The sequence below is a fragment of the Capricornis sumatraensis genome, chromosome 15 (assembly GCF_032405125.1).
Source record: "Capricornis sumatraensis isolate serow.1 chromosome 15, serow.2, whole genome shotgun sequence".
Lineage (NCBI taxonomy): Eukaryota > Metazoa > Chordata > Mammalia > Artiodactyla > Bovidae > Capricornis > Capricornis sumatraensis.
In genome coordinates this window covers 19,234,984-19,261,784 of record NC_091083.1, presented here as the reverse complement: position 1 = coordinate 19,261,784, position 26,801 = coordinate 19,234,984, and positions in this window count along the sequence as shown.

Sequence of the window (26,801 nt, the reverse complement as noted above, 5' to 3'; positions counted from 1 at the left end):
AAGAAAGCTGAGCACCAAAGAATTGATGCTTTTGAACTGTGGTGTTGGAGAAGACTCTTGAGAGTCCTTTGGACTGCAAGGAGATCCAACCAGTCCATCCTAAAGGAGATCAGTCCTGGGTGTTCATTGGAAGGACTGATGCTGAAGCTGAAACTCCATTACTTTGGCCACCTCATGCGAAGAGTTGACTCATTGGAAAAGACCCTGATGCTGGGAGGGATTGGGGGCAGGAGGAGAAGGGGACGACAGGATGAGATGGCTGGATGGCATCACCAACTCAACGGACTTGAGTTTCAGTAAACTCTGGAAGTTGGTGATGGACAGGGAGGCCTGGTGTGCTATGATTCATGGGGTCACAAAGAGTCGGACACGACTGAGCAACTGAACTGAATAGCTGTGGGGAGGAGCCAGGTGTCATGGTCAGTGTTCCAGATGAAGGGAGCACAGGGATGTGCAGACATGTCTGGGCCCCATCCAGCCTGCCATGCATCAAGGTAACGAGACCGTTGTAAGGAGCAGGAGCAGCAGGGGAAGTAGGTACCACTCACAGCGGTTGGGCGAGTGTGGGTCTCGCTGTGCAGGCCTGTTCCAGTAGGTGGGGTGGATTCAGTAGGAGCCTCTCTCCTTGCTGCTGCTGCTAAGTAGCTTCAGTCGTGTCTGACTCTGTGCAGCCCCATAGATGGCAGCCCACCAGGCTCCCCCGTCCGTGGGATTCTCCAGGCAAGAACAATGGGTTGCCATTTCCTTCTCCAATGCATGAAAGTGAGAAGTGAAAGTGAAGTCACTCAGTTGTATCTGACTCTTAGCGACCCCATGGACTGCAGCCTACCAGGCTCCTCCATTCGTGAGATTTTCCAGGCAAGAGTACTGGAGTGGATTGCCATTACCTTCTCCGTCTCTCCCTGCAGCCACAACCTTGAAACAGGATTTTATTACCTTCTACCCTGGTGCCTTGTGCAGGAGAGCCAGATACAGCAGCGGGGAGGAGAGACAAGCGTGATGGGTGGGCGTGGCCAGTGACCCTGTCCCATCAGAACCAGAAGAGAAGTGAAGGGCCCTGAGCTGTCCAGATGAGCAGTGACCCCACCTCCAGTCTGCACGAAGCCAGGAGAGGATTCCTCATCCCCTCCCCACTAGCAGGGAGGTGGAGAGCGACAACTGACATCCAAAGAAAGTCATGGGCTGGACGGACCCTCGCATCCTTGTGACAACGGCACCCGGTCGGGGTTGAGGGACGTTCTGGCTCCTGGAAGGGCCCCTCCCCACTCCCACCCCCAGGGGGCAGATGGTCCTGGCTTTGGAATGACCTGATCCTTTAACATCTTCCTTGACATAAAGTCCCATAACCTTCTTTGGATATCAGTTGTCAGTGACAAAAATTCCTGGGTCAAATTGGAGGATTTCACAGTCTCCTCTACCTAACTTTGGTTTTATGAGTTTGCCCTCCAAAGGAAAGATGGTGGAGCAAGAAGATAGGTGGAAATGCTGCTCCTTTGGCTTTAGATTTTGTCAGAGACAGCAGAGTCAATGGAAATCATGCCAAGCATGGTGTGTCTCACTTAGAATTGTATGAATATGCAAGGAACAGAAAGCCAGCTAAAATGGCTTGAACACATACGGGTTTATTTTTCTCACATAAGCAAATGTTCAGAGGTAGGGCTTGCTGTCCCTGGTTCCCTTCATCCGTGATGCTCATGCAAGATCCTCCTTTGCCTCATGGTTGCAAGATAGATGCTCTGGCTCCAGACACTGTGTCTGAATTCAAGGGGGAAAGAAGGGAATCGAGGAGTCAAACCAACCTTGTCTATCACTTTCATGGGAAAAGTGAAGTTATCCCAGAAGTGTTCTTAATCTACTGCTTCCGTTTGGGTCCAGAGGGGATTGTGAGGCCACCCTTGGTTGCAAGAGAAGTTGGAAACTTGGGGAACAGGATGGTCACAATGATCTGGTCTGGGCATGTGGCCACAGATAAGAGGAAGAAGAGGGGAAGGAGGATGCGGAGGCTACAACAGGCGCTTTGACTGAACTGACTTTTGAGTCACATCTCCAAGCAGAGAACCACCAATCTAGGTTAATTTAGGATCCCATCTCGAGCAAACAGGGTCTTTTCACCTGCTGTCTTATGTAGAAAAATTGTTTCTGCAGGTGACATTATTAACTTCCTGGCCGAGCAGCCCCGGGGGTTGACCTTCACTTGCCAGTTGAGAGGAAACTGCTGGCTCCTGCATCTTTACCAGCTGTTCTGTTCAAAAGGGTTGCCAAGTTGGAAAGAAAATGAAGCAGATGGGTCTGAGGTTTCAGGATGATGTTGAAGGTAGGAAGGAGGGACATCTTTCTTGAACAATGGAAATCTCCAGTCTCAGTGAAACGCTGGTTTGTGACAAGACCTTCGAGAGCCAGGGCCAAGTGGCGGTTGCCCATGGAAACCAAGGGACCTTTATTCCTGATTGGGTAGCTGGTCTCGAAGAGGATTATGGCAGCCTGGCCACCATGTTTATTTATTTTTTTAAATTCTTTTCTAAATTGAAGTATAGTTGATTTACAACGTTGTGTTTCTGATGTACAACAAAGAATGATTCATATACATATATATGGCTTTCCTGATGCCTCAGATGGTAAAGAATCTGCCTGAAATGAAGGAGACCCAGGTTTGATCCCTGGAGAAAGGAATGGCTACCCACTCCAGTATTCTTGCCTGGAGAATTCCATGGACAGAGGAGCCTGGCAAGCTTATAGTCCATGGGGTCACAAATAGTCAGATACAACGGAGTGACTAACGCTTTCATAGATATATTTCATATTATTTTCATTAGGAGTTTATTACAAAACATTGAATATAGTTCCCTGTGCTATACAATAGGACCTTGTTCTTCTGGCCGCCATGGTTTCATGGAGGTTTTTTCTTAAAATTACATACATGGAGAGAAAACACAGGACAGGGGATAAGAGCCCACAGCAGATGGACTGTTGGTTTTCTCTCAGAAAGAGACTTCAGGAACCTCCAGCACAGCTCTGCTAGTTATTATTTAAGGATCCAAAGAGAGGCCTCTCTCCTTTAACGCTAATGAGAGATCTGATATGAAGGGAGTGTTCAGTTCAGTCGCTCAGTCATGTCCGACTCTTTGTGACCCCATGAATTGCAGCACGCCAGGCCTCCCTGTCCATCACCAACTCCCGGAGTTCACTCAGACTCACGTCCATCGAGTCTGTGATGCCATCCAGCCATCTCATCCTCTGTCGTCCGCTTCTTCTCCTGCCCCCAATCCCTCCCAGCATCAGAGTCTTTTCCAATGAGTCAACTCTTCACATGAGGTGGCCAAAATACTGGAACTTCAGCTTGAGCATCATTCCTTCCAAAGAAATCCCAGGGTTGATCTCCTTCAGAGTGGACTGCTTGGATCTCCTTGCAGTCCAAGGGACTCTCAAGAGTCTTCTCCAACACCACAGTTCAAAGCACCAATTCTTCGGCGCTCAGCCTTCTTAACAGTCCAGCTCTCACATCCATACATGACCACAGGAAAAACCATAGCCTTGACTAGATGGACCTTAGTCAGCAAAGTAATGTCTCTGCTTTTGAATATGCTGTCTAGGTTGGTCATAACTTTTCTTCCAAGGAGTAAGCATCTTTTAATTTCATGGCTGCAATCACCATCTGCAGTGATTTTGGAGCCCCCCAAAATGAAGTCTGACACTTTCCACTGTTTCCCCATCTATTTCCCATGAAGTGATGGGACCAGATGCCATGATCTTCATTTTCTGAATGTTCAGCTTTAAGCCAACTTTTTCGCTCTCCTCTTTCACTTTCATCAAGAGGCTTTTTAGCTCCTCTTCACTTTCTGCCATAAGGGTGGTGTCATCTGCATACCTGAGATTATTGATATTTCTCCCAGCAATCTTGATTCCAGCTTGTGCTTCTTCCAATCCAGCGTTTCTCATGATGTACTCTGCATATAAGTTAAATAAGCAGGGTGACAATATACAGCCTTGGTGTACTCCTTTTCCTATTTGGAACCAGTCTGTTGTTCCATGTCCAGTTCTAACTGTTGCTTCCTGACCTGCATACAGATTTCTTAAGAGGCAGCTTAGGTGGTCTGGTCTTCCCATCTCTTTCAGAATTTTCCACAGTTTATTGTGATCCACACAGTCAAAGGTTTTGGCATAGTCAATAAAGCAGAAATGGATATTTTTCTGGAACTCTCTTGCTTTTTCAATGATCCAGCGGATGTTGGCAATTTGATCTCTGGTTCCTCTGCCTTTTCTAAAACCAGCTTGAACATCAGGGAGTTCACGGTTCATGTATTGCTGAAGCCTGGCTTGGAGAATTTTGAGCATTACTTTACTAGCGTGTGAGATGAGTGCAATTGTGCGGTAGTTTGAGCATTCTTTTGCATGGCCTTTCTTTGGAATTGGAATGAAAACTGACCTTTTCCAGTCCTGTGGCCACTGCTGAGTTTTCCAAATTTGCTGGCATATTGAGTGCAGCACTTTCACAGCATCATCTTTCAGGATTTGAAACAGCTCAACTGGAATTCCATCACCTCCACTAGCTTTGTTCGTAGTGATGCTTTCTAAGGCATCACTTGACTTCACATTCCAAGATGTCTGGCTCTAGATTAGTGATCACATCATCATGATTATCTGGGTCGTGAAGATCTTTTTTGTACGGTTCTTCCATGTATTCTTGCCACCTCTTCTTAGTATCTTCTGCTTCTGTTAGGTCCATACCATTTCTGTCCTTTATCAAGCCCATCTTTGCATGAAATGTTCTCTTGGTATCTCTAATTTTCTTGAAGAGATCTCTAGTCTTTCCCATTCTGTTCTTTTCCTCTATTTCTTTGCATTGATCGCTGAAGAAGGCTTTCTTATCTCTTCTTGCTATTCTTTGGAACTCTGCATTCAGTTGCTGATATCTTTCCTTTTCTCCTTTGCTTTTCGCCTCTCTTCTTTTCACAGCTATTTGTAAGGCCTCCCCAGACAGCCATTTTGCTTGTTTGCATTTCTTTTCCATGGGGATGGTCTTGATCCCTGTCTCCTGTACAATGTCATGAACCTCATTTCATAGTTCATCAGGCACTCTATCTATCAGATCTAGACCCTTAAATCTATTTCTCACTTCCACTGTATAAGCATAAGGGATTTGATTTAGGTCATACCTGAATGGTCTAGCAGTTTTCCCTACTTTCTTCAATTTAAGTCTGAATTTGGCAATAAAGAGTTCTTGATCTGAGCCACAGTCAGCTCCTGGTCTTGTTTTTGTTGACTGTATAGAGCTTCTCCATCTTTGGCTGCAAAGAATATAATCAATCTGATTTCACTGTTGACCATCTGGTGATGTCCATGCGTAGAGTCATCTCTTGTGTTATTGGAAGAGGGTGTTTGCTATGACCAGTCCTGGTATTTCTAATTCTAAAAAATTCAGAGCGTTTTCAACCTGAGGTAAGGTTGGGTGCTGGTCTAAGAGAGGAAGAGTCTTAGTTGAGCCAGATGGTTCTTACAAATGAAACTTATGCTATTTAAGTAATATATATGTTTATTTATTTGTATTTACAAAAAGAACTCTGGACTGGCTCACAGGTTTCCTGATTCCACTTTCCTGGCTGGAGAGGAGTGGTCCCTCTGACCCCTCAGGCCACCTGGTGGCCACAGTGGGCACTGCAATGTCCAGCAGGGACAGTGTCCAGGGGGGTGGTCCCTGCCAAATCCAGCTCCTTTCTGTGAGAGAAAAGACACACTGGCTGATCAGTGCTGATTAGAAAGTGATTTTGGGGACTTTTGGATTTCACCCTCCTGTCTTTTTTTATGTGTCTATTGCTAATATGCTTTTTATTGTAAAAAAATACATAACAAACTTTGCCTTTTTCATAACATCTTTACTGTTTTCACCTGTACAGTTTACAGTAATATTGAGTATATCCCCATGATTGTGAAGCAGAGCTTCAGAACTTTTCATCTTGTTGAACTGAAACTCTGTATCCGTTAGCCTACAACCCTCTCTGACTTCCTCTCGCATTGTCATTCAGCGGGGAGTGTTTAAGCCTGTCTGGCTGACCACAGCTGAGGACCTGGGGCTTCAGTGGAGAACTGGCAGCTTGCAGCCCATGAGGCCGCTTCTCCACTGAGGGAGATGGAGCTGAAGAAGGTAAAGCAGTTTCCCAACGGGGGGCTTACGGGTCACCAGGGAAGGGGTGGTGGTGCAGCGGGGAGCCTGTGAGGCGGCCGTGGGCGAATGAGCCAGGCTCCCTCTCGAGGACCCTGCTTCCTGGAGGGGCCAGGGGCCTAATTGCGTGAGGTGTTTGCCATGGAAAGAGAAGCTGGTCAGGCCAGTGAGTCAGTTCAAGGCAGTGGAGCTGAACTGTGTCTCTTGTGTTGAATTTGCCTTATGTTGGTACGTGGAGGAGACTGTTTTCCTGCTTGTTAATGTGAATTACAGTAATACTTGCTTTCTTTGACAGAATCGTCCCAAAGTGACGGGAAGCAGTCCCCGGTGCTCATTGCAGCTCAGCCGGGCCCCTCATCTGCTGGGAGGAGGCTGGTTCCGTGGACACGAGCTCCTATCTTCTCCCCAGTATCCCTAGCCACAGGGTAGGACACCTGTGTGTAGATGTATATGTGTGAAGATACAGTCTGCATGTAAAATGTGTGTCTGTTTATAAAATGGACAAACCAAAGACTGCAGGGGTGCAGGACGGGAGATGCTGCCTGTAGGCCTGGGTGAGAGGAGTCCCTGCCCAGACCTGGGGGTGAGGACCCCAGGGGCCAAGTGACAGGGCGCTGACAGCCTCCTTTCTAGACCATGAGACCCTTAACGTCCTACATGACCCCAAGCCCGCTTTGAGGGCCCCATCTCAGGGCCCGTCCTCCCGAGAGCTGACTAGGGCTGGCACGTCCACGCGTGTGTGCAAGGCCCCCTGAGCCGTGGGAAGGTGTGAGGGAAGGGACCAGAGGGGGAGTGAGGGGCAGGCTGCGTGCGCCGCTGTTCTCAGGGTGGGACTCTGGCTGTCGTCCAGTCACTGAGTCACGTCTGACTCTGTGACCCCGTGGACTGTATCCTGCCAGGCTCTTCTGAATGGGATTGTCCAGGCCACAATACTGGAGTGGGTTGCCATTTCCTTTTCCAGGGGATCTTCCCGACCCAGGGATCAGACCTGTGTTTCCTGTATTGGCAGGAGGTTCGTTACCAGGGGAGCTGTGGGGCTCCGAGGAGCCCGAGTGCTACCTTGGAAACTGGCCTCTGTGTCCACGTGAGGAAGTGCTTCTCCAAGAAGAGGATGGCACATACTCTATTTAAGAATTTGTTGGCTCAATTTATTATTTTAAAATACACGTCCACAAAGAATGTAGGCCTCTGTCTGTGACCTTGTGCCAGAGCCCACACATGTTAAGGGCAGCCTATTAAATTCCCCTTGTGTGTTTACCTTTGAAATCATGAAAATGTGTTACGTAATGATGACATGAAATTATATTTTAAGGTGTGCTTCCTAAACATTGAAAGCAAAGAGAAACAACGGCAGAACTGGGTCTTGGACCAGTGGCGTAACTATCCCCAAAGGGACTGTTTCAGGTGACTATAAACGCAGTCATTTGACACTACATCCCTGCTTGGGCTGTATTCGGAGGATACAAAGAACCGTGAACCATCTTAAGAACTGTATCCAGTGACTCTGTGGTGTGTGGTGGTATTAGGCGGTTTCATTCTGAAATGATCGTGTGTACGTTGTGTAATAAAGCACAGGAGTGTGTCCATTTGTCTCCTGGAAGCTCCAGCCCCAGCCTCGTGCTGCCTTTGTAGACAAGCCAATGAGTCTCGTGTGCCGGGACCCAGGTCCTCCCGATGAGAGCAGGGCCGGCAGACCCCTTTGCTGAGGTTGCCTAGTGCCGTCCCTGGGGCTACCGTGAAGGTGAATGACTTAGTTCTCGAACAGGCGCTTAGTCGGCTAGCATCCCTGTTCTCTGGCTGCCTGTGCTAGGACTGGTAGCCACATTAGGGCTCCTGGGGAAGTGTTTGCTGTTTGAGTAAATACATCCTTTCCAGCTGCCCAGCTTCAAATGAAAACACCTCAAAACTACTGTCTGAAAAGCACCATCCTTGCTGGGTATTTACATCTGGGTCCAATCAGGAGGCAGAAACCATACAATAATTTGAACAAGGGACATTCACTGTAAGAAATTATGAAACAATGATACGAAGGTGGCTATAAAGATGGAAAAAGAACTCAGGTGCCTTAGGTCAGGAAAACACCCAAGAAAATGCAGACTTGGAAGGGGGTTCACCATGGATGAAGCAGGTATGGTGTGGGCTGGGGTGGGGACGGTCACTGGCTGGGACAGAAGTTCCCAGTGCTGACCCGTGTCCCCTGGCAGCAGGAACGTGTGTCCCAAAGCACAGGCAAACGGGGCTGATAGGTGGGCACGCGGAGAGCGGTCAAGGCGCTGCTGCCTGCACAAGGCTGGCAGCACAGTGGTGTCCCCACTGGGGGTCTGCAGCTGGGCAGTCACCAGCCTGGGCCAAGGCTCTGATGCTGCCTGTGCGCTAGGGCAGAGCACCACTGGGCATTCACACACAGACACACACACATACACACAGCTGACAATGCAGCAGGGATGAAAAAGAGCAAACCCTTCTCCCTGAGGGGGGAGGACCTGGCCTTTTCCTGCACGGGTCCTCTCTTGCCCTCTACTGACAGAAATTTAGCATTGCACCCACGGTCAGGGAGAGCCAGTGAGTGCTTACAGCCCCTTATCACAGAGCAGGTGCTGCAGGCGAATTTGGATCCCATAGGCAATAAACTGATAACTGGCTCGCTGGGTGAAAATCTGCAAGATAGAATTGCATGATATGCTGTGAAAAAGTAGATTACAGAAACAATCAATACACTGTAACCCAAATTAAAAAAAAAGAGAGAGAGCTAAGATCTTTGTTTATAAGATTCCTGAATGTCTTCTCTTCTCCCACTGCCTGTCAACCCCCATAATTTGGTGAGAGTGAGAAAATGAGTCAAAGTTCGGGCAGTGATAGTCACCTTGTGAGTTAGAGGAGTGATGATTTTAATTCCCTTCCTGTCATCTGCCTCACCCCTTGCCCAGGAGCAGCTGGGGGAATGTGCAGGGAAAGCATTATGTTGCTCAGTTGCTTGGCCACTCTCCTGCTCCTTTTTTGCTTTCAGAATCCCCTCAGTGATGTTGAACTGGCCTCTCCTCAGGCCGGGAGAACTGGAAAGGATTGGACTCCGGCTTCAGGAAAGGGTGTGAGAAAAGATGGTTGCCTTTATCCCTCAGACCAGCAGGGTCAGTGGTTACTTGAAGAAAGGTGGTCAGTGGCTGATGGTGCGAGGTAAGCTGTGCTTAATCGCTTTTATTGATACAGTTTCTCAGGGTCCCTGTGTGCCCTGGACTCTCTAGCTGGTCAACAGCAAGCCCCAGTTTTTATTTTAATTCATGTGTGTGTGTGTGTTGTGGAATATATGCTATGGAAGCATATGAAAGATGTCTACAAACATTTTTAGAGCTATAATACCAAAACACCTTTGACCTCATAGCATATCTTCTTATACTAGTGATTGACTTTTGTTACAAATAAAAGTTGGTCCTCATAAAAATATCACTGCCTCTATATACATATACACACATATATATGCACATGATATACACACATAAATGCACGTAATATACATAAACACAGCACACTCATGTATACATATATATGCACACAATATACACACACCTGGATGTACATGGGTACATACACATACTATACACACGTGTAAACATAATACATGCACATGATATAAAACATATACATATACCTGAGCCGATATATGCATATACATATAGACATACCATATGGATACATATATATATACATATGTTGGACTGCAAGGAGACCCAACCAGTCCATTCTGAAGATCAGCCCTGGGATTTCTTTGGAAGGAATGATGCTAAAGCTGAAACTCCAGTACTTTGACCACCTCATGCGAAGAGTTTACTCATTGGAAAAGACTCTGATGCTGGGAATGATTGGGGGCAGGAGGAGAAGGGGACGACAGAGGATGAGATGGCTGGATGGCATCACTGACTTGATGAATGTGAGTCTGAGTGAACTCCGGGAGTTGGTGATGGACAGGGAGGCCTGGTGTGCTGCGATTCACGGGGTCGCAAAGAGTTGGACACGACTGAGCGACTGAACTGAACTGAACTGAACACACATAATATGCATACACATATATACACACACACATATACCCTTACATACATACACTGTACAAACATATGCCATCTAGATTTGTCGTCGCTTTTTTCCAAGCAGCAAGTGTCTTTTAATTTCATGGCTGTAGTCACCATCTGCAGTGATTTTGAAGCCCAAGAAAATACTGTCACTGTTTCTATTGTTTCCCCATCTATTTGCCATGAAGTGATGGGACAAAAAGCCATGATCTTAGTTTTCTGAATGTTGAGTTTTAAACCAACTTTTTCACTCTCGTCTTTCACTTTCATCAAGAGGCTCTTTAGTTCCTCTTTGCTTTTTCCATAATGGCGATGTCATCTGAATAGCTGAGATTATTGATATTTCTCCTGGCAATCTTGATTCTAATTAGTGAGTTATCCAGCCCGGCATTTCATATGATGTACTCTGCATATAAGTTAAATAAGCAAGGTGACAATATACAGCCTTGATGTACTCCTTTCCCAATTTGGAACCAGTCTGTTGTTCCATGTCCAGTTCTAACTGTTTCTTCTTGACCTGCATACAGATTTCTCAGGAGGCAGGTCAAGTGGTCAGGTATTCCCATCCCTTGAAGAATTTTCCACAGGTTGTTGTGATCCATACAGTCAAAAATTTTTCGCATAGTCAATGAAGCAGAATAGATATTTTTCTGGAACTCTCTTGCTTTTTGTATGATCCAGTGGATGTTGGCAATGTATACACATATATACAAATAATATACACATATAAACACATGCTTGCATGCAATATGTATTTATAGACATACAGATACACACATACATGTAATGCATACACCCACACATATACACTACACATAATATACATTACACATAATATGCATATAACACACATGCACATAGCATATACATGCATATATACATGCACACATGATACAATGTATGTGCACATACATGCACACAGTATACACTCATGTGCATGCATGTATACACGCACAGAGACACATATCTACACACTGACAAAGATCGAGCCTTCTGTGCCACGAGACAGCTCTCTTCTCGTAGGGATGAAATTATGGGCAATTTATCCTGTCTGTGTGCTTTTGTGTAATCTCCAAAATTCCTGTGGTTGGTTGTTGGTTTTGTACTAAGGCAGAAACACCCGTGAACTGCCTTCTATTGTGTTTTCATTGTAGCATTACAGCCACTTGGAAGGAGGGCTCGACACACCCCATCAAGGTGACTGCCCCGAGGCTGTCTCTGCCGTCACCTCTCCCACTGAGGCAGCCCCATTGCAGATGTCAGCAGGGAAACTTCTCTGACCTGCTAATGGGCTGCGTCCAAATCGGCAGGGTCTGCCTGCCTTTTCAGGGTCATGCTTGTGTTTTCTCAGCTGCTGGAGCCTGACCCTCTCTGACAATTATTACTTCATGTCAGAAGGCTGCTGGGCAAGCTGTCTGGAGCTGCTGGGAGAGACGGAGCTGCCCCCATCAAACTCTGGGTGGTGAGGCTCTGGCAGAGGGTTAAACGTTCCAGAGTTTTATGGAGAAAGACATCTCGGCCGGTTCCTATGCCCACCTCCCTCCTGGGCTCCCTCATACCCCTCACCAGCCTGCAGCTGGAACAGAGGCCTCGGACGGTGGTGCCATCCTGGGGCCGGGTCTGTGTCGTGACAAAGAGACAAGAGAGATGGCCCTGGGCTGCCCAGTGACTATCTTCAGGCAGATGATCTGAGTCTCCTGGGATTTCTCCCAAGAGGAAGTGCAGAAGGCCTCCCTCTCCCTATAATAACGATGACCACCCACTTCGAGAAGGAAATGGCAACCCACTCCAGTATCCTTGCCTGGAAAATCTCATGGACAGAGGAACCTGGTGGATTGTAGTCCATGGGGTCGCAAAGAGTAGGGCACAACTGAGTGACTAACACACACACACACACACACACACACACTTGGACTCCAGGTTTCCTCCAGCAGGAGGGAGCGAGGGGGCCAGTGTTTGCTGCCTCCATCGCTTCACCAGCTCTTATTTACAGATGCCGACTGGGGCCTTCCTGGAAGAGGAATTCATCTGAGAGGAAAGTGAGGGTCCCTGAGAAGGATGAGGGGTGGCGGAAGGCAGCCACCAGCTCCTCCCACTTTGCGTGTCCCAGCAGAAGGCCCCAAGATGGCAGGAACCCGCCTGGCTCAGGCAGAAGCTGACGGATCTTCAGATTCTGACTCCCAAGCTCGAGAGCACTGGTGACATGGAGCTCCAACCTGTGGCTTCTCCCACCTCACTCTCTGTGCACCCGGGGGTGGCCTGGGGAAATGCCCCTGCTTCTTGCCAGCACTGAGAGTGCCCTCTGTTTACATGGATGCCTCTGCGATGAAGACGGCTAGTCACCACCACAATGGCTAATGCTTTTGGAAGGCAAAAAGTGCTTGCGATGGATTATTTCATTTAAAGTAGTCTTTCAACACATACATGAACACATCCTGTGTGCCGGCAAGGTCCTAGGCACTGAAATCAGTCGTAGACGAAAGAGACGAAATCTCATGAAGGAATAACACGTGTCCTGTACACAGGGTGGAACAATATTCAGCCTTTGAGGGGACACAAATGTGCTACAACGCATGAACATGTGAACGTATGTGCTGCAACACAGATGAAGCTTGAGGGTGTTGTGAAGGAAATAAGCCAGAAACGAAAGGACAAATACTGTGTGATTCCACTTACCTGGAGCAGTCAGGTGTGTAGGGGTAGGAGCAGAAAAGTGGTTGCCGGGGGCTGATGGGAGAGGGGAGGATGCGGCGTTGTTGTTTAATGGTGTTGATTTGAAACAAATAGATGGCTAGATATTTCTCTAGCAAAGAGGTTTATGCAGAATCAGCAGAGAATTGCAACTCAGCAATGGTGAGCACATCTAAGTTCCTGCCTAGCAAGGAAAGGAGGAGCCTTTTACAGGGGGATCGTGGGGCTTTAAGAACGTGGATGCCCAAAGCCTCTTCCCTGGGTTTTTACAGAAAGCTCCTCAGGTAATTCTCTTGGGCAGCTGGAGCTGAGAATCCCTGTTTCACAATCTTGAGTACACCTTTAATCAACTGGGGAGCTTTAAAAATAATACCGATGTCTGTGTCCCATCCTGAAGTTTTGATGTGGTCTGAGTGCCCTTGAGCTGTGGGGCTTCTGAAAACTCCCAGGATGGCCCACTTTGCATCCTTGACCATGAGCCAGACTGAAAGCTCTGCATCTCTCTGCCGAGGCCCAAGCCTCCATTGAGCACAGTGCCTGGGACTCATGATACTCTCAGGGGTCCACAGCACTTCGTTTTCATTTCTTTAAAAATCAGAAGCAAAAAGAAAAGGAACGTTATGTTGAAAAAAATGTTGTCATACGTACTGTTAATATATTCACCTTTGTACCAACACTGCTATAATGTGGAATTTTTAAGACTTTTTTGTTCAGGAAGAGCGCACACAGGTCATGGTACTGTCCTAATGTCTGCTTTGATCTCAGTGGTCCCCCAAGGTCCCATCCAGAGCTTTGAACCCAGTGGGCGCTGAGTGAATGAGGGAGGAGACTCAAAGGATTAAACGGCTACAAGGAAAAAAAATTGTGTTACGAAGGGGATGGATGAACGTGGAACATTCCATGGAACTCATCCATGGAATGAACTTGGCAGAGCTTGAAAGATGTGGCGAGATTGGGCTGGGAAGAAAAAATCAGGAGAGTGGATGTCTGCCCCCACCAGGCACCCGTGCTTTTTTAGGGGAAGTGACACCACGCCTTTAATACCCCAGGCCTTCCCTGGTGGCTCCTGCAATGCAGGAGATCTGGGTTTGATCCCTGGGTCAGGAAGATCCCCTGGAGGAGGAAATGGCAACCCACTCCAGTATTGTTGCCTGGAGGAATCCATGGACAGAGGAGCCTGGCGGGCTTTAGTCCATGGGGTCACAAAGAGTCAGAGATGACTAACACACACACACACACACAAGCAAACTGAGGTTCCATTTTCACTCCCTGTAGAAAGAACCCAGCCCTCCCTGCTCAGCCCCAAAAGCCACTTTGGTCTGGAATCACTGGGATTGTCTCACCCATGTTCTGCTGCCTCTGGACACAGAGCTACCAGCCGGGAATGCAGCCCACTTCCTTCATCCCCTGCAGCACATCAGCCCAGGCCTCTTCCTGACAACTCGCGACAGCAGAGGTGAGTTCATGCCAGAGCTGACAGGTGGCCACTGACCTTGTGCCCGAGTCTGTCCCAAGGGACCCCCGGGTTCTCCACGAACCTCCTCACCAGCCGTCTTCTCTCGGGGTGCTGCCCAGTCCCTCCCTTCCTCCCAGAGCTCCCCCTGCCCCTCTAGCCCTGCAAGGAAACTCCAGTTATAGGGCTTAAATCACTGTTGCTTTTTTATGCTGACCTTTGAACCCTTTTGAGGGAAGGGGCAGGCATTTCTTTTAAAGCCCAAAGACCCAAGAAGACCCACTCAGGGCTTCTGCACCTGCCCCGGCACTCCATGTTGCCTTGTTCCAGAAACGCACTTTCTTCCTTCTTTCTTCACAGCAGGGACTCCGTCTTGGGACGGACGCTGGCGTCCAGGAAGGGCTGGTAGGTGGACCCCGCAGGTCACAGTTTCCTCTCCAAGTTTTGTGATGCCTTGGCATGGTTGTCCAGGTCCCTGGGTGGGCGGGGTTTCCTGTCTTGGGTCTTACTGAGTGTGCTTTCTCGCTGATTCTTTGGGGGATGGTTCTTCCACGGAAAATTTCCTCACAGAGTTCATCTTTCGTTCCAGATCCGGCTGGTAAGTCTGGACAGGGAAGCTTCCTCTGGTCCCTTATGACTCTTCCTTCTCCGGATGGGGTCATATCCGGTTTGGAAAACTGAGATCCCCAAGGAGACCATCGCTAGGTCTCTGTCCAGATCAGGATCCTCCCGCGTTCTGGCTGAAGTTTGAGGGTGGGGCTGGGCCTCAGGGACTCCCAGTGATTCTGAGTCAGAGAGGACAGCAGGGAGCCTGGCTTCCTGCAGGGTGTTGACCACATGTGCACACATGCACATGTGTGTGCTAACACAAGCACGTGCAAACATGTGTACACCCACGTACATACTCATGAGCACACCCTTAGCTGGCCCTGCACACTCACAGCTGTACATCTAGATGGGGTGCCCAGGGACCTGTGCACACAGCAGTCCTCAGCTTCAGAAACAGTGGTTCTTGGAGTGTATTCTGTCCTAACTTGTAGGCAGTGGAGGAAAATGGCTATGGAAGAGTCTAGCCCCCAACCTGCTTTTGTGGGCAGGCAGACAGGCTTTCGGGGGAAGAGAAAAGTATGAGGTCTGAAGGATTTGGGAAAACAGAAGGACCTAAACTGTGTCTTCAGAGATGGGTAGGATTTGGATAAACAGAAGCATGTGGGGCATTTAAGACAGAGGAGAGTGGTGTAAATAAAGGTTGGTGTCAGAGTTAGGAGCTTGGGTGAGAGCGGGCTGGTGGGACTGGAGTGGAGGTGGATGAACAGACATCGTGGGTCAGAGGAAAGGGGGCTTGGAAGTTTGTACAATGCGAGGGGCGCTAGGAACCACTCAAAAAGAACAAGAAGAAAAGGAATGGATGTGACATGCACTTACTATTCACCAGATTCTAAACCAGACACTTTACATTTATTTAGTCTTTTCCATAATCCTCTAAGGTAAGATATTATTCTTCCTGTTTTTACAAATGAGGGAGTTGAGGCTCAGAGGATGATGTAATCACATCTTGTAATTGATGTGGCCAACTTTCAAACCCAGTTCTCCCAAGTTCCAAAGGTCCTGTTTCTTTCTTGGATCACGCTGTCTCCCAAGAAGAGAAACAGCTAAAATTAATTTGAGGAAAGATTAATCTAGCTGCAGTGAAGACACAGACAGATTGGAGACGGGGGTCAGGGGACCTGCTATTGAAATAAACAAGACTGAGATGAATGTACAAGATGAGCCTGGACCATCTTGTCACCCCAGAAAGCACAGAAATGTCAGGATAGACGCAGGAGCCAAAGTCCTACTGGCAAAAGAGGAGACAATTCAGACGCCACAACTCCCTTGATTACTGCAAGGGACCGACTGCAGTGGGTTAGAGCACATCAGATGTGTTGAAATCCGAGCCTTTGTTTTTATTTTTTTTTCATATTTATTTTGCCATGTCAGGTCTTAGTTACGGGTGCATGGACTCTCTAGTTGTGGCACACGGGGTCAGTTGCTCCACAGCGTGTGGCATCTTAGTTCCCCAACCAGGGACTGAACCAGTGTCCCCTGCATTGCAAGGTGGATTCTTCACCACTGGACTACCAATGAAGTCCCAAAAGCCAAGCCTTTATAATGATGCTAAAAATCAGACACTCTTTGGTTACTTTTGAAGAATGTTAGGAGAGCAATTCAACCTTTGGGAAACTGGTATAAGAAGGGAAAGAATCAAGTATTCATTCTGTCCTTCCTGCTCCCAATATGAAACTTCTCTTTTTTTTAGAAGCATTCTGGCCAATCAATGAAGGAGTTACAGAATTAGAGCATCACCGTGTGACTACCTCTAACAAACGGATGGATCCGGCATCCATGTCTGTTAACATCTCAGAAGGAACTGACCAGACTTGCTGTACTTGCTGATGGAAGGTACCACTGCCTTTGAAGTGTTTGCCAAAAATAATCCACTCAGTCTCTAGATCTAAATATCCTTTTACAGGGAAGTCAAGGGACAGAGGTATGTATCAAAGGACATCTTGAGGGGCCAGTCTGAAAAATCCAGACGTGGGATCACTGATTGGATATTTGATAATATTCAGAAACTGATATTTTTTAAAGGAACAGCCTTGTGGATGTGGGTTAAGAAAACTGATCTTTTTAAGATACTTTCTATAATAATTACAGATGAAATGGTATGTTGTCTAGGGTGGAGGATGGGAAAAGCAAGCTGGATTATGCATGAAACGCAACTAGCTATGAGGTGGAAACTGCTGAATTTAGGTGATAGAGGTGCATTAATTTATCTTCACTTTTGTAAATGTTTAAAAAGATGTTTCAAGTAGGAAGGTAATGTTGGTGAGTTCACGGCAGTTGGTGCATGAATGGGGCATTTTTAGAAGGGAAAGGAGTGGATCAGAGCTGGATGAGGGCAGGAGGAGCAGGAGGCACCAGGGCAGGAGGGGAGGCGGAGCTCTTGGCACCCCACCAGCGTACAGCCAGGAACGTGGCCTGGCGTGACCCGGGCTCCTGGGGCCAGGCCCTGACTGCAGACGAACTCCTCTGCCTTGGGGAGCTGAGAAGTGTTCCCAGCCCAGCTGGAAGTACTGTCTGCCAGCTCATAATGAGCTGCTCAATGTTCCAGCCCTGAGGTCACCTCCTCTGTGAGTCTCCTGGATCCTTGGGGGCAGAATCGGTCCTGCCCTCCTCCAGGCGCCGCAGCTCCTCAGCCCTGATGGGCATTGGACTTGCATTTCAGAGACTGTTCAGTCTGTGGTCCCCACTGCCTATGTCCTCTGGGGGAGAGCCCAGAGCCCTCCACACAGGAGGCATTCAACACCTACACGTTGGTTATGAAATGGACTGCCCCCTTGTTGCCCGGCAGACAAGGACGCAGAAAGTGTGGGACTGGGTTGGGGGTCTGGGACCAGAAGAAGGACGGCCTTAGTTTCCCGTCGGTGAGCACACCCCCTTTTTCCCTGCCTGGCAGATTGTGAGAATCTGCTGGGAGTAGCCCAGGAGGAGAGATCCCTGAGTCACAGGTGGTCCTTCTGGTTGCCATGGTGATAGCTCACTCTTGCTCCCCCATCATGTGACATCATTGGGCTGGCCAAAGCCTTTGGGTTGTGAAACTTTGGTGTCCACATCCCTTTGTTGTTTTTGTTGTTGAGTCGTTAAGTCACGTCCAACTCTTTGTGATTCCGTGGGCTGTAGACCTTCAGGCTCCTCTGTCCATGGGATTTTCCAGGCAAGAGTACTGGAGTGGGTTGCCACTTCCTTCTCCAGGGGATCTTCCCAACTCAGGGATTGAACCTGTGTCTCCTGCACTGAAGGCAGGTTCTTTACCAGTGAGCCACCTGAGAAGCCCATCCACATCCCTCTCCTCTTCTGAGATTTCTGGGACACTCACGTAAGCAGGTCCTTGGGATTCTTCACAATTCCTTTGCAGGTTTCATGATGGATGGGAAGCGGGAAGGGAACTCAGATGGGTCACTGCATTGCTTGGGGTGACCCCAAAGTTTCTTCCCAGCTAAGAAGAACAACAGGAAGCACAGATCAGGGATGAGGTGGAATCTGGTTGAGGAATCCTGATTCTCTTTCCTGAGGTCACTTGCCTGTAAGAAGTGATTCCCAGCCTGATGGGCTAGGAAAGCCCGGGAGCCATGAACCCCTTTGTTTCCATTCAATTTAGTGGGAGTGGCTTTAATAGGACCGGGTAGAACCTGTTTACCTTTTCGCCTTCTGGGCACCGGGGCGCTTGACAACACACCTCATCTGTGGAGGTAACCAAACTGCTTTTGTCCTTTCCGGAACACTTGCTGGGTCCCCACATGATTAGGGGGCTGCTCTTAGCTTTCTTTTGCATAGAACCCCCAACTCCAAGTTCTCTTCCTTGTTAGGTATCACTTTCTGAAGATCAGATGATTTCTAAGCAAGTGAAAGTGATTGGAGGGCGGCTAGGGCTCAGCATCAGACCTCAGGGCAGTAAGGGGCACTCTCTGTTCTTGTGGCCCCTGGCGGAGGCGCCAATGGAGTCCTGGCCCAGGGAATGCTGCAAGCCCAGAACACTTTCTGTTTTTCCAGCAGCAGCAGACCAGTGCGGCTGAGCCCTGCACACAGGGCTGATTACTAGGAACATCTCGGTTGAGTTCTCTGTTTTCAGTTGTCCAGTTGCTATCATATTCTTCACTGTCCCTGGAGAGCGCGTCCTAAGATCAACACAAGTCAGGCAGCTCCCAGCCAATGTCACTTCCCTGGCAGGCAGTCCTGCAGCCTCTGAAGACCTCTTCTGGCTCCAGGAATCTCTCACACTTCCTGCCTACTGGTGAGATTAGCTGTGGAACCTTCTAGAGCACTGGAGATCGGTCACTAGGACACACGGATGAATGTCTGTTCTGCCTATAACCACTGCCTCCTGGTGAATCCATTCTTCATGCTCCAGATCACTCATGGTAGGAAGTTCTTCCAAAACTCAGTTGGGGCTATAGTCAGTGACCATTTCCTCCCTGCTTCTCTTCAAAATGTAGGAGAGGGGCTGGTTTCCCTCCTTCACTTGCTCTTGGGCCATTAGCGGGAGGAGCCGTTCCATTATCTGAGCTCTAATGAGCCCAGGAACTGGAGAAGATGGGCCTGTGGGGGTGATTCGATTTGAAATTCAACAGTCCAGTTATTCCAGGGGGCTTTATTCCTGACCCTGGGGCCCTGCAGAGTGGGGTGTCCTGCGCAGGCAGATGTGGTACCTACTGGGGTGTGGAGGGCATTCAGCCGGTGGTGGAGGAGAGGGACCCAGCCAGGGACGTCTGCCTGTTGTTTTCACTCGTAACAACGGCCCTTAAAATGATCTGGGCCCAGTTGTTGCACGCTCTGTGATTTGCAGCTGTAGGAGCTTAATCACACTTTTCCAGCTTTTATAGTTAATTTAAACTGTTTTAGAGAAGAAGCTTGGCTTGTCTGTGGGCAGTCGGATGGCCCACTTCCAGGGGGTAATGGGATGGCTCCTGTCTGCTAGTCCAGACACTGTGCTGCCAAGGGGCATAGGTGGCAATTTGAGGACAAACCTTACTCAAAAAAAAAAAAAGAGCAGGCCTGGTTTGTAGTCTCTCAGCAGATGTGTTGAGTATTCACTCATCAGCTCATTATTTATTAATTCATTCATTCAGTCCGTGTCCATGGTCTACACAGAGTGTCCCCCTGCTTCCTATCCCTTGCATGCTTGTGCATGTGTGTGTACACACCCCCCCACACCATATGCATACACACATACCACACACACACCCCCCCACATGCATGCACACACATACCCACACACACCCCACATGCACGCACACACACATACCACACGTGCTTGCACACACACACCACACATGTGCACACATACCCACACACACACCACACACGCGTGCATGCACACACACACCCACATGCGTGCACACACATACCATACACACACACACCACACACGCACACACACACCCCCACACACCACACACGCACACACACACACACACCACACACGCACACACATACCCCCCCACACCACACATGTGCATGCATGCATATGTGCATGCACGCATACACACACACGTGCACACACACACCACACATGCGCACACATACCCACACACACACCACACACCTGTGCACACATGCACACACACCACACACGTGCGCACGCACACACGCGCACACACACACACACACACACCACTTCGTTGGGATGCTTTTATAGGCTCTGACTGCTCTTTGTTTCCTGCTTCATTTCTGTTGAGATGGAAGAATTGTCCCCCCTCTTTCCCAAAGCCAGCATTTCCACCTGCCTTCTTGGGATCCAGTGTTTCTCCTCTACTGGCTCTTTTAAAAATTTTTTATTGGAGGATAATTGCTTTACAATATTGCGCTGGTTTCTGCCAAACATCAACATGAATCAGCCATAGGTATACTCGTGGCCTCTCCCCCTTGGACCCGTCTCCCGTCTCCCGCCCTGTGCCACCCCACCCCGGGTGGTCACAGAGCACTGGGTTGGGCTGACTGCATCACACAGCAAATTTCCACCTACTGGCTCTTTTCCATCATCGGTCAAGTGTGTTCAGAACTTTTCCCTTTGAAAACACTCCTTTAGGACCCCTAATCTCCCAGCTGTGACTCCTTCTCTCCCCTTGAGTGCCCAGCCCAAATATTCCAGTGTTGTCCCCCCACCTCTCCTTCCCATGGATGTCTGTCTGTCAGCCCTACACGCCCCTAAAACTGCCCTCACCCAGGGCACTGCTGGCCTCCAGATAAATCCATCTGACTTCCACTCACTCCCCATCCTCTCATTTTCCAGAGCCTTCCTCACCTGAGCTTTTGGGTGGTCCCCTTGCATGGGAACCCCCCTCCCCGCCCAGCTTCTGCTCCGGAGCTGGGCTCTGGCCCATGTTCGCATCACGTGACCCCTCCCTGCAGTATTGGGCTGAGCTGGGTGTGTAGGCCAATCAGGTTTCACTGTGGGGAGGTTGGACTTGGGCTTCGGAGATGGCCAGCTGGCTGCTGCACGCAGCTGGGTGTGAGGACACACGTGTGTGATCCTGAGACCCTGTGTGTCTTTGCGTGCACTTCTCTGAGGGCTGAGAAGTGAGGGTGCTGGCCTGGAATTAGGTGGTGGGAGGAGTAGGGTGGGGAACTGAAAGAGCCTGGGGGCTCCCCTGGGGGCCTGAAGATAGTCTAGACCCTTGCTCTAGAACTTTTCCCAAGGCCCACTTGAGTGGATTTCCACAAATCACCCTTTGTGTTGAAAGTACATCTCTCTGTTTCTCATAATCTGACTTGAACTGGTTTCTCTTACTGTGACCAAAGGCACTCTGAACTCTTTCCTTCCGTCTCATCACTTTGCTTTTCTCTCTCTTGCCCAGGCCTCTCTCCCTCTCCTCCTGGTTCTCTCTTTTTCTTTCCCTTCCTTTGTTATCACTGAGCCAAAAGGGAGGGGGTTGTGTTGGGAATAGCAGGCTCCAGGCTGCCACGGCCAGGGTCCTTCTCTTCTCTGAGATGCTGGGGTTCAGTTCTCCCAGGTTCAGTCATGGCATGAGGGGCCTCTGGGCCCCTGTAAGTCATATTACCAAGTTTAGATCTGTTTCTTTGATCTAATAGACGTATTTTTCTTATGTTCTCAAGTTCAAAGCCACTACCCTAGTGATGGGAATAGGCACTTGTTTTTGTATGTTTATATATATATATAAATATATATGGGGCTATTTTCATTTATACTTTTGTCTGTATGGCTTTTCCCCAACAAATCCTAAAAGAGACATTAGCTCCTGCAGAGGGGCCTATTGTCCTCATTGGGTAGAAGCAACACAGCAGGCGTGTGTGTAGTTAGTTTATACACAGAATAGAATCACAGTAGTGCAATTTTAATGAACAGGGAGGAAATAAAAACCCTCCAAAACACTTTGCTTGATCAAAATTTCAAGGCCCTGTACTTCCTATTTGCTAACCCTCCTGGAAGAAAAGTGCTCCAGTAATGACTAAAGCATGCTGAGTTTGGCCTCTCTTTATTGAAAATGTTGTTGTTGTTGTTGTTTAAAGTAGTTTAATTTGAGCATCAGCACCAGCCAGTCTCCTTTTAATTACAGCCTTCCCTTTCTGCGGCTAGCTGCACCACGCTCCAGAGAGTCATGGGGCGAAGTGGTGGTGGGGTACAAGCTGGGGAAGCCTTCTTTCTGGGAGGGTTTCAATGGCTTTCATCTGGTTTATTTTTGCTTTCTTAGTAAATGTACACTTAGAACACAGGGTGAACAGTTGAATTCCCAGAGCAGTGCTTGCTGTGAAAGCCTATTATTATTTATTTTTTCCCCCTGGAAAAACTTCCTTTGAGTCTTTTCCTCTTGGTGTCCTGCCCTCCCTGTGTTCCGCTCGCCTGCTAAGTTGTGAGAATCAAAGATCATCACACAAACAGAGAAATCAGGGACCCGAGCAGGTGCTGGTGTTGGTGGTGGGCCGGTCAAGGAGCCACTGGAGCTGTCTGCTGTCCCCAGGGATTTGTCTCATCTTCGCGTTGGCCGCCTGCCTCTCCCCAGCCCTGTATCCTCCTGGAGGCTGTCTTCAGGGCCCGTCCAGCATGGATGACTCACGGTCCGTCCACCGGTGCCAGATGTCAGCTGTCCCTCATCCTCAGGTCCTAGCATTTATGAGAACAGCCTCTTTCTACCCTGCACCAGCTTGGGAACAGAACTTGAAATGAACAAACCCCTGACCCAAGAACCAAAGTCAGCCAAGCAGGATCCCTAGGGAGGGAAATGAGGGGCTTTGCAGCAAACGACTCAAAGATCCGTTTCAGATGCTCTGCCCCTCGAACATCCTTTCTCGGAGCGTCTTTCCACTTCCCTGTCCCCAGGAAGTGCCCGATCTGGGTGACTGTCCCCTCTTCTTTCATGAGAAGCAGAGCATCCATGCCCAGCCTCCACTCCCAGACTTGTAGAAAGCTCTGTACAGATCGTGGTGAAGCAGAGGGCGATGGGGTTAACTAGAGCCACATTCCTTAAAGGCCATTCTGTGATCATTTCTGATGATCGTGTAATTTACCCCAAATGACTTACCAAAATATTTATTTCAGGTAGATGTCTCTGCCTAAGAGAAATAATTGAATAATAATTTCTCTTTCACCGTTGAGTTTTTAAATGGTGGCTGTAAATGTGGTGTCACATTTAGTGCTCTTTACACTCCTTCCCTTTGGATTCCCGTAGATGTCACACTATCCATTCACGCACTCAGAGAATCATGTTTAATAAACTCTCAGTGCCGAGTACTGACATGGAAAGCTGACCAGGGCAGGAGCTGGCACGGGGGAAAAGCATGGAAGAGAGAAGGGGGCCCTTTGGAGGGCATGAGCAGTGCTGCCAGCGTACCTCTGGACACAAATTCCAGTTGCCTCTTGCCCCCTTCATCGCCTTCCCCTTGCTTGCAAGGAAAAGCCACACCTCTTAGCCAGTGTGTGAGGACACCCACAGTGGGGCATTAATGGCACTTTCAAACCTCACCTACCACTTCTCCACACTTTAGGCAAGCTGGGTTTTCCTGTAAAATGCTGTTCATTGGGTGTTCTCTTTTTTTTTCGTTTTTAAAGATCTATTTATTTATTCGTTGCTGGGGGAGGTCTTTGTTGCTGCACGTGAGCTTTCTCTGGTTGTGGTGAGAGGGGGCTACTGTCTAATTGTGGTGCTCGGGTTTCTCACCGCTGTAGCTTCTGTTCCTGCAGAGCCGGGGCTCTAGGTGCACAGTCTTCCGTAGCGGCAGCTTGTGGGCTCAGTAATTGCGGGGCACAGGCTTAGGTGCTCTGCGGCAGGTGGAAACTTCCTGGACCAGGGATCGAGTCAGTGCCCGTCGCATTGCAAGGCGGATTCTTAAGCACTGAACCTCCAGGGAAGCCCTTGCTGGGTGTTCTTAATGTGGTCCCTTACACTGTTGCTGTCTTAAGCGCTCTAGGTTCTTGTAGTATCTGAGGCCACACCCCGTTCCTGCAAGCCCTCTCATGCATGGAAGGCAGACCCTTTAAGCTGAGGGAGGCTAGTCTCCTGGGCCCTGCTCCCCGAGGCTTCTCCACCAGTGTGGTTGCCTTGGAAAGCATGCAGCCCTGCCCCTCAGGCCCTTGGAGGTTGGGAGTGAATAGCTGGGATCAGAAGCCATAGTGTTGCTGGATATTGATTCAGCCATATTGCAGGGTAGTACATTAATACCTGGACTGGATGAGAATTTGTCCCAGTAACCTGGACCACACTGACAGATTTTCAGGGTGCAGCATGAGTTCTCTTACCCTCAGGTCATGCCCGGAATTCCTGGCCCATCACCACACACCTCACAGGGGCGTTCTGTCCTGAGCCAGCGTCAGAGGTCCAACTCTGTTGCATCCCTCAGCGGAACCTGGGTGAGATGCTGATGGAGAAGGACTAGGGAGTTTCATCGTGGGACCTAACCTCTGGAATGGCCAGGTGGCTCTCCCCTGCTCTGATTTGCACCTGTATCACTTCTGGTTCTGCCAGCCAGGGGGCTGTGCATGGGAGCTGTGGGAGCTCTGAGCCTCCCCGAGGCCTGGTCCAGCTTGTTCTGACCTGTGACCTACTTCTCCTCCAACACCAAAGACATTTCAGAGATACTAAGCAGCTCATCTTAAAAACCCCCATCCATATGGATTAAAACAAACAAACAAAACAGCTCTGACAAATCTAGACAGCATATTAAAAAGCAGAGACATCACTTTGCTGACAAAGGTCCATAGTCAAAGCTATAGTTTTTCCAGTAGTCATGTACAGATGTGAGAGTTGGATCATAAAGAAGGCTGAACGCCAAGGAACTGATGCTTTCAAACTGTGGTGTTGGAGAAGACTCTTGAGAGTCCATTGGACTGCAAGGAGATCGAACCAGTCAGTCTTAAATCAACCTTGAATATTCATTGGAAGGACTGATGCTGAAGCTCCAATACTTTGGCCACCTGATGCAAAGAGCCAACTCCTTGGAAAAGACTCTAATGCTGGGAAAGATTAAAGGCAAGAAGAGAAGAAGGTGACAGAGGATGGGAAAGGCTGAGAGCAGGAGGAGAAGAGGGTGACAGATGATGAGATGGTTGGATGGCATCATCGACTCAATGGACATTAGTTTGAGCAAACTCCAGGAAATAGTGAAGGACAGGGAAGCCTGGCGTGCTGCAGTTCATGGGGTCACAAAGAGTCGGACACAACCGAGCAGTTGAACACCACCAATCCATATGAGAACCGAGATTCGGAGGGTGGAACTGTGAGCTAGACCTGGTTCCCTGTCCTGGTGGTGGGTTTGGAATATCCCCTTTCCACCCTATTGGGGGCAGCTGCTAACCTCTCTCCCTGTGACATTTCTCTTTTAGTCTCTAAGACCTGCGCTTGCAGCCTTATTTTCTTTCTTTAAAATTCCTACGGCCTCGCCTTCCTCTTCCCTACCCAGACTAATCATGAAGGTTCTGGAAGGTACTCAGGTACTTTACGAAGCCTGAGATTTTTGTTGAGGCTGTGAATGTCTCCAGCAGATGCTTGGCTGGGTCACGCTGAGGCTGAGGGTGAACCTTCCCTGCTTCGCTACACTTTCCACTGCCTGTCCATGGAATTCCCCAAACTCACCTCCTGCTCAGGGTCTTTTTACTCGCTTTCTGCCAGGAGGTAAGAAATTTAGCTTGGATTTTCCCAGGACTCTTTCCTTCAACACACCTGCCTCCCCTTTCTGGAGGATGTCTTTGCCTGAAAGCTTGGGGCCAGCAGAAGAGTGCTTACTCCCATCTCCCAAACTGGTTCCCGAACCAAGGGTCTAACTACCCATTCCAAGTGCTTCTCACTCTGCGAGGCTGTTCTTGTTGCCATTACCCCATCTCCACACCCCCTACCCCAGCACTGGAACAGCTCTGCAACTTGGCACTTCCACCTCTGACTCTGTGGGACCCCATGTGGCATTGAGGTGCAGAGGGACTGCACAGTGGCCTGGAGATCCAAGATGACAGCCTCCCCCACTTTTCTCCTTGTCTTTCCAGCCAGGATGTGAGGCAGACTGGGTAGGAGAGAGCCTGAAGGACCCATTGTCTTCTGTTTTTTAGCTTCTGAAAGTGGCTCATAGCCCACAGTAAAGATATTATTCTTGCCTGGGTTGACTAGAGCTGAGGGTTAGGGCTTTCTCTATACCCTTGGCTGGGGCCCCAACTTGTCCACCATCCCCTTAGAGCCAACAAACATGAACTCAGGAGATGCCACGGATGTTCAGATTCATCATAAGGTGTAAGAAATTTAAACTTAGGAGGAAACCCAGGCATGTTATGCTCCTTCCCACGCCACCCCTGGGCTCCCTCCAGGAGTTGGCTCAGCCCTTTGGGATGACCCTAAGTGGATGTCCCCCAGGCCAGCATGAAGCATCCCCTCTTGCTTTGCTAGCTGTTTCTTTT